Source organism: Limulus polyphemus, unplaced genomic scaffold (assembly GCF_000517525.1).
Source record: "Limulus polyphemus unplaced genomic scaffold, Limulus_polyphemus-2.1.2 Scaffold1716, whole genome shotgun sequence".
In the NCBI taxonomy this organism is placed as follows: Eukaryota; Metazoa; Arthropoda; class Merostomata; order Xiphosura; family Limulidae; genus Limulus; species Limulus polyphemus.
Genome location: NW_013667326.1, coordinates 121,551 through 129,934, shown reverse-complemented (window position 1 = coordinate 129,934; position 8,384 = coordinate 121,551). Strand labels below are relative to the sequence as shown.

Below are 8,384 nucleotides of genomic sequence, written 5' to 3'. Positions count from 1 at the left end.
TTACACTGCTAAATTAGGGACGGCTAGCGCAGATAGCCCTCGTGTAGCTTTGCGTGAAATTCAAAACAAACAAACAAAACTACTGAGCTCAAATAATAAACAATCCTTTTCTACTTAGTTACATATATTTTTCAAACAGTACTAAATTAATTAAACATTAGTTTTCCTCTTCAAACACAGCAAGGCAAATTTTCGGAAGAGCTGTGTCAATAGTGGTTAGGATGAATTTTTTGAATGTGAAATATTTTACATTTCTAAGACTTCTTGATAACATCAGAAGAAAATTTTGAAATAAATACTGAATTTATGTGATCCTCTTACTTAATCTCTCAATATTCTTTCCTCTTTGAAATAACAGATCCAGTTCTCACTGTTTTCTCTTATTATGTATGAACTTTTTTTGTTCTGTTGTTAAGCACAAACCTACACAATAAACCATCTGCGTTCAAAATTCGAATTTTATTGCTACATGACCTGATTCTGAAGAGGAGGGTTTGTGAAAACTAAAAACAAGTAATATGGCTATATATGAAGTTAAATAAACGAAATCGTGCTACAGTAGTAATACATTTACAAAAATACATGCTTAACTACTTTGTCTTCAAGGGACTAGTGTGTATGAAAGTTAACGGGGTATTAATGTAGAGGGCGTAGCAAAGACACCGAAACAATTGTAATTCTATATCTCGAACAAAATTATTGATATTATAATACTGTTCTTTTGATAATTTTTGTACTAAAAATCTGTGTGTGAATTGCCGAAGTGAATCAGACTCTGACCGTGACTCTCAGAAGTCGGAGTGAAAGACGATGATCACGTGGAGAATAGAAATATTCTTTTCCTTCGTATAGTTTGCAAGTTGCATTTGCAAAATCTGTGGAACCTCCTAAATGCATATCCACAGTTTATTCAGCATCCCTTGTATAATACTTTCTAACGCGAACCGTTGCGACATCATCATCATTGTGATTATGTGTTCTAACATTACTACTGAACAGCACCCACCACCAGTTTTAGGGGTTATTCTAGTCGAATAGTGTTATTTCACCGTCCCCCTCTTATAACACATGTGCATTCAAAAATATGAGGTCCGATTTGGTTTTTTTCTCTTTATCGGTAAAGGGACTCGTATCATTAACCTAACTATAACTCAGCAAAATAATGAAGGTGTCATGCCCGGACTAGGTCACAATACTGGTCTAAACAGATATATTTTGTTACAATAATCATAAATAGTAATCTTCATGACAAGTGAAATATCTGATTTGGCAAGAGTGGAATTTCTATCCAAAGAATAATAAGCTGTAGAACAGTTTGACAAAAGACTGTACAAGAGGATATCTACGCTGAACTTTAAAAAAAAAATCTTAACATCAGACATTTTGCGATAAACTAAGTCTTAATAGTAAATCTTACAAACTTATATCAAACTTATTCGCAATATGAATTCAATTATGTAACGTGTTGTCGAAATCGATAAAAAAAAAAGAGAGAGAATCTCATAAACTTCGAATTATTAAACAAGGTCGAAATAAAATCACCGAAACACGAATACTCTTTTTAAGTCAAGATAAGAAGATCTGGTGACTATTGGGGTCTTAATAAAACCCACAATAGTGAGAGTGTTGTGTAAAAGTACAAGTTAATGGTAAGTACCTCCAGGTGGTTACGGCATTCGACTCGCAATCTGAGGGTCGCGGGTTCGAATCCCCGTTACACCAAAACATGCTCGCCCTTTCAGCAGTGGGGGCGTTATAATGTGACGATCAATCCCACTATTCGTTGGTAAAAGAGTAGCCCAAGAGTTGGCGGTGGGTGGTGATGACTAGCTGCCTTCCCTCTAGTCTTACAATGCTAAATTAGGGACGGCTAGCGCAGATAGCCCTCGTGTAGCTTTGCGCGAAATTCAAAAACAAACAAACCTCCAACCTACGGATACTGACGGCAGATATAGCGAGTGTGCCGCTCTTCGTGTCAGGTTCACAACCTTTGACGTACATTCTAGGTGGCAACATGATAACTAATAACATGATTCTTGAATTCAACACAACCGTAATATATGCTCAGAGAAGAGAATGTTCGGTTCATTTTGATCAGAACACAAGTTCTTCAATGAATAAATAATAATTCTAAAAATTCTAAATTTGTATAAGTTATCATACAAGTCTTAAAATGAATGTTTAATTTAGTCCAACCAATATTTGTGTGAAACGACCGTTGTATTAAATACTACGTTGGTTTATGTTATAATCAGACTCCTGATAAATTAGTGCGTTGGGTCAAAATAGATCATATAGATCAAAGAAATATAATGTAATTTATGGTTTTATTTGAGGCACTAAAAGAACACGATATCTGTCAATACCATATCTTAAAATGATCTTTACTAAGATGGCATTGTGTTAAAATAGATGATTGCAAGAGACTTAATAAGAATTTATTATATTTAACTTATAATTAATACCTAATGAAAGGATACTCTTTCAAGAATATAATAGAAAAATGAACGTGGAGATTTTATGATGAAATACGACATGCAGGACTCACAGTTAAGAAATGTAATTAAACATACCATATAAATTGCTCTAACTGGTCACTACGTGTTCAAGTACATCCAAATAAAAGTACTAAGAAAGCTGCCTTTTGTTAAAGTAGACTGTACTTCGAGTCGATAGATGTAGTATATTCCCCCATACATACTTATAAATCGTTGTTTGTCAACTGACTATGATATTTCCTTCTCTTTTTCTAGATTCTTAACTGCCTCTTGTGAGACTTAAAAGATATAAAATGTTGACGAGTTGGGTTGAGCTTTTAGCAATCAAATTAAATGTAAATGAGTTTAGTTTATTGAAATTTGGGCAGATTTTATTAGTGGTTAAAAATATAAGAATCTTTGTAAACATAAATATTCGAAAATACAGTAGGAGGTTCGATTGAGAAAAGAGAACGCTGAGTAGTTTGTTTGGAATTTCGCGCAAAGCTACACGAGGGCTATCTGCGCTATCCGTCCCTAATTTAGTAGTGTAAGACTAAAAGGAAGGTAGCTAGTCATCACCACCCACCGCCAACTCTTGGGCTACTCTTTTACCAACGAATAGTGGGATTGACCATAACATTATAACGCTCCCACGGCTGAAAAGGCGAGCATGTTCGGTGGGACGGGGATTCTCCCGGTCGAGTGCCCTAACCGCCTGGCCATGCCGGGCCAGAACGCTGAGAACTCATGCTAAAAACTCCCATTCACATTCTAACGTATGGCTTCCCTGGACTAATAAAGAATTGACAACCAGAATGAATGAAAGTTAGATACACTCGTGATCTCCTTCCTTTCTTTAACTGAAAATCACCTTCTTTTATAATAAGGAAAAAAACTAGATTAAAAATTGTTCGGTAAACGAAACAAAATATTCTACAAATTATTTAAAATAAAAATAGTTTTTATGTTTGTAGTGTTATTTGTTCGTGATAAAAAAAAATCGTATGACATACGATGCTGCTAATAATGTACTTTATTTCATATAACAATAAAATATAACAACAAAACTGAAACCTAGCAGTTGTATTCAGACACAAAGGCAAGTAACTAATTATCAGACAACTTGTGATTTTGGGATTTTCTACATAGATAATGATAAATAAAAAGTAGGTCAGATCCACTTATTAAAGTTGTTATTATTATTTACTTAGTTAATATGTCATTTGTAAATACAGTCATGTTCATTATTTTCGTCAATAAATGTAAATTCTTTCTAATATAATATATTTTAATGTTTTTTATTATTATACGTTCACTATCATTTTCTTGTTTTTAGCTTTTTTAGTTGTGTTTTATACTTACACAATATTTGGTGAGATAGATAGTTAGCAGCCATTATTTTGGTATTAAAATATGTGGCACAGAAAACTTTGGAGGCTACTACATAAGTGACTTTCTGATATCAACATATATAAAAATATCTACATAGAACTGCTGTTCAGTTAAATCTATTATATAATACACAAAAGCTATTTTTACAGCAAATCAAGGTCTTTTTTTTTGATAAGGAAAATAAGATTTGATTAAATTCATAAGATAAGCATATCAATACGGGCTGAGGATATGATTTGTTTGTTTGTTTGTAATTAAGCACAAAGCTACACAATGGGCTATCTGTGCTCTGCCCACCACGGGTATCGAAACCCGGATTCTAGCGTTGTAAGTCATACCACTGGGGGGCTGAGGATATGAAGTAATTGAAATTCTGAATGGGTCCTGGATATCTTGATCACAACTCTGCAAACTAAGTCTCTTGTATATCTATCTAGTTTATACGCCTAAGGCATTAGTTGGCCTGAGATTGGAGGACTTGATGTAAATTAAGTGTGCATGTTTGAAAGTGTCGACTCTGCCAATTCTTTGTCAGAAACTTCAGTACATTGGTTGAAATGGCGCAAGAACTAGATATAAAACGATTGTTTTAGCTTAAATAAAAGGCTAGTATATAATATCGTTTCACAAAGGTAAATCACTACAGAAGAAGCACGATAAACTATTATTCTATATCGAAGCTAGTAGAATTTGTGAAAGTAACATTTTTGTATAGCAATGAGAGCTATAGACCTACTTGGCCTCATGGTTAGGATGTTCGACTAGCAATCAGCAGGTCGTGGGATAAAACCTGAAGTTGTACATGCTCGCCCTTTTGTCCGTGGGAGTATTATAATGTGGCAGTCAATCTCATTATTCGTTGATAAAACATTAGCCCAACAACTGTCCTTGAGTACTGTCTGCTGCTAGCCTTCCCGCTGGTCGACAATTAAAAATTATAGACAGCAAGAGATATAGGCTTTGAAGCTTTGCAATAAACAAAGAAAACAATGAATCATTTAAGAAAGTGGTTGACGTCACAGTATGAGTCAAATAATCCTTAAGTCATAAATAACAATCGCCATTCTACCCAAAAATACTATCTCAGAAGTGAAGTATAGTCCACAACATAATACAAATTTGATTGTTTGGCTCTTTGAACCCTTCTCGTTTTGACTTGAATACAGTATTCACGTTTCAGTGCTTTTACTTCGACCTTGTTGAACATATGGCTAATAACATAGAGTAAATATTTGAAGTTTATTAATATTTTTATTATCAATTTGTACAACATATTACATACTTTAATTCCTATTTTGAATAAGTGTGATATCAATTTGTAAGGTTTCTTATTATAATTTAGCCTATTGCAAAATGTCTACTGTTAACAATACTTTAAAGTTGAGTGAAAATTTCCCCTGCACTGTCTTTTGCAATATTGTTGTACACTGTCGTATTCTTTTGTAAGAAATTCTATTGTTGCCTTGTCAAATATTACACACATCATCAAGATTACTATTAAACAGTATTGAAATAAAATATCCCTTTTCGGACCATTACTGTTACCTAGTTAATTTGTTTCATAATGCACCAAGCGTGGCCAGTGGTTAGTTATGGATAGAACACAGAAAAAAACACGGTGGGCAGAACACAGAAAGCTTATTGTGCAGCTTTGTGCTTAACAACACAAACGTTCATGTAAATAACGTAATGATAAGCCTGAAAAACAGCTTTTCTCTAAGAAATTGTATAATCAAGTTAAAGTAATTATGTTTTATAATTTCTTTTGGGGGCCATTGTTGTGGTATATAGAAGCAAACTAGTGCTGGAAGACACTACGTATTCCAGTAATTCAACCATTATATTGATTAATTATGATTTTTAAAAAGGAAAGAATAATGAAAATCTCTTTTGTCCTTTTTTCAAAACAATGAGAAGAAGAATCAATTATCATTAATACTTTAAGATAGAACCACATGTACCGATATTATGTTCAAATAATGTATCGTAAATTGTGGTTTCATAATTATCTATATCTCGCCCTTGTTGGTTAAGTAGTAAGTCTGAGAGCTTATCGCACTAAAAATCAGGTATCGATACCAGTGATGGGCAGAGCACTGAGAGCCATTGTATAACTTTGCGCACAACAGTAACACCTTTAAAAAGTTTGTTAATGTCATTTTAAAGTTATTTTTTGATTTCACTTATAACCGAAAGAAAATCGATACTGGTGATGTTCGTTTGATTGCCATATTCAATAATTTTTTTTTTCTAGATTTTACAAAATTATTCAGATATTTGAATATGCTGTAGTTGCAAATCTAAGTATCTTTAACTATGTAAAGTAATGTATGTTATGCGTGCATTATTCTTATATATAATAATTGTATAAATATTCAAATTTAATATTTCGATTGGCTAGAAGAAAGAAATGGAAATATTGGTCGTAAAAATAAATTTCTTTTCAATTTGTTTAAACTCTGGATTAATGTGTAAAAAATATAAAATAACATAGCTAATGTGCTATGAATATAGATACTAAACAGTACATTGATGTTAAAAATACATTCTAAGTTAACTGAATAAATTTTAAACATAGATTTATATATTTTTAACCAACGCCTTGCTGTATTTAAAGAAGAAAATTAATGTTTACTTAATTCTGTACTGTTTGAAAAATATATACAACTAAGTACAAGAGAATTCTTTATTAGTGGGTCCAGTGTTGTCTTTTGTGATTAACAAAAACATACCACATATCATGTTGTATCTATTAGTTGCACTTTATTTCACAAAAATACATAACATAATTTGTTTTCTGATAAAGTTTTATCATGGTATTTCTTTCTAACGGATCCATATAGAAACATTATAACATTGTAAGTCAGTTTTCAGTGAAAGACGATAGCAAAAGCTTGTGCAGGTTTCAGTTTTATTTCCTTTTTTCACCAAAGTGGTAAAAATTTCCACATTCAGTAAGTTTCCTTACTTCATCCTATATGAAGCAAATACAGTTCATATTTATATATATATATATATATATATACGTTTGACGCTTTGATCTTCGATATAAAACGTGGAACATAACTTTACAAATATAAACATATAAATCATGGATACAAATATGAATTATTTAGTGACAAAAGTAGAATAATTATTCAGTTCTTTCTCTCTTTCTTACAACTGAAGATATTTTACAATTCCAATTTAGAAAATAATTTGTGAATGTTCTCGAAATTGCTTCCATGTTGTAGAAATCATAACGTTTGTTCACTGAATTCGGACACTTTTTTTATAAACATGTTTTTTTTTCTGGACTTTTATGTTCATAATTTGAATGCAGAAATTTATAGGAATATCTAAATATTTATTTAAGGCTTTATTTTTATCATTCTTATAGAATTGAACAAATGTGTTCCAACTTCATTATAACCATTGGTTAGGTGAGGTTATAAGCTTCCGATAAGAAGACAGGAGCGTGTCTACCAATTTAGTTGCTAATCTGTTAAAACTTATACTGTTTTATATTCATTCGATCAAACATATTAATGATTTCTTAGCCATCAATGTTTGATTCAATTATGCATGCAATTACCTTAGTTCAATATATTTCAAAGCTGAATTGTCAAAAATCTTGTATGAAAAAACAAGTTACAAGTGACTACACCTTAATTTGATGTTTTATTTGTCAAAAGAAGTTGTTTGTAAGTTTTTCGGATTGACTTGAACGTTTTTCTGGTTTCGATCCTCGATGGAAAGTGATATGTGACGTAACTTCGTTTACATCGACTAGAGTCACTGGAACATTGTTCTGGTTCTGAAGTGGAATAGTCAGTTTTCTAATATATACCTGTGAAACTGAACTAGCTATTAATGTTGCTTAAAAGCCCCATATTTATGATTCACTTTCAAATCATGTATGTAAAAGTTAAATTAGGTTATCGCCGAAGTTAAACATTTGTGCTGTTAAAATACGTTTCCTTCATCCTTGTACAAAATTTAACACCCTCACCAATTGATTTTTCTTTGGAAGCAGTAAGCATCGATGTGATTCTCTTCAGTTAGATCACCAGATCAAGAAATATTAATAATAACTATAGCAAATATTTTTATATTTCGAAACCGTAAAATATACTTAGATGTTTTTAAGTTTCCTGTGGAAGCTCTGTATTTCGCTTTAAGACGGTCCCCTAGTATGGAGTTCACGTTAATTCCTAACCAGAACTATACGTTTATATGATATATCTCTTTTTTTATACAAAACTAAATGTCAGTAATTGTATTTAAAAACTTAAGCTGGTTACAAATTATTAGGTAGTTATGAAATTTGCACGGCTACATTCATATTTATCGCAAAAAACATTAAGTAATCAGTTATGATATTTATACCCGAGATAACGCTAGTTATTTTCACTGATAAATGTTATTAATGTAGTTGGTATTTGTATTTATGACAAAGCTACTAAGGTTATCTGCCACTGTCCCTAATTCTGAACTACTGATTAGAAGGAGGACTGACCAGGTGGATAAGGC

General features: G+C 32.1%; 1 long non-coding RNA gene across 1 annotated transcript in view; it reads right to left on the bottom strand.

Annotated features, from left to right (window-relative positions):
- Nucleotides 1–2,713: 2,713 nt before the first annotated feature.
- The window catches only part of LOC111087085, a 26,288-nt gene continuing 20,617 nt past the window's right edge, over nt 2,714–8,384 (bottom strand). Inside the window, exons 3-4 of the long non-coding RNA XR_002611810.1 lie at nt 4,753–4,759; nt 2,714–2,726 (exon numbers count right to left, since the gene is read on the bottom strand). This is a non-coding gene — a long non-coding RNA (uncharacterized LOC111087085). The remainder of the gene's footprint in view (nt 2,727–4,752; nt 4,760–8,384) is intronic.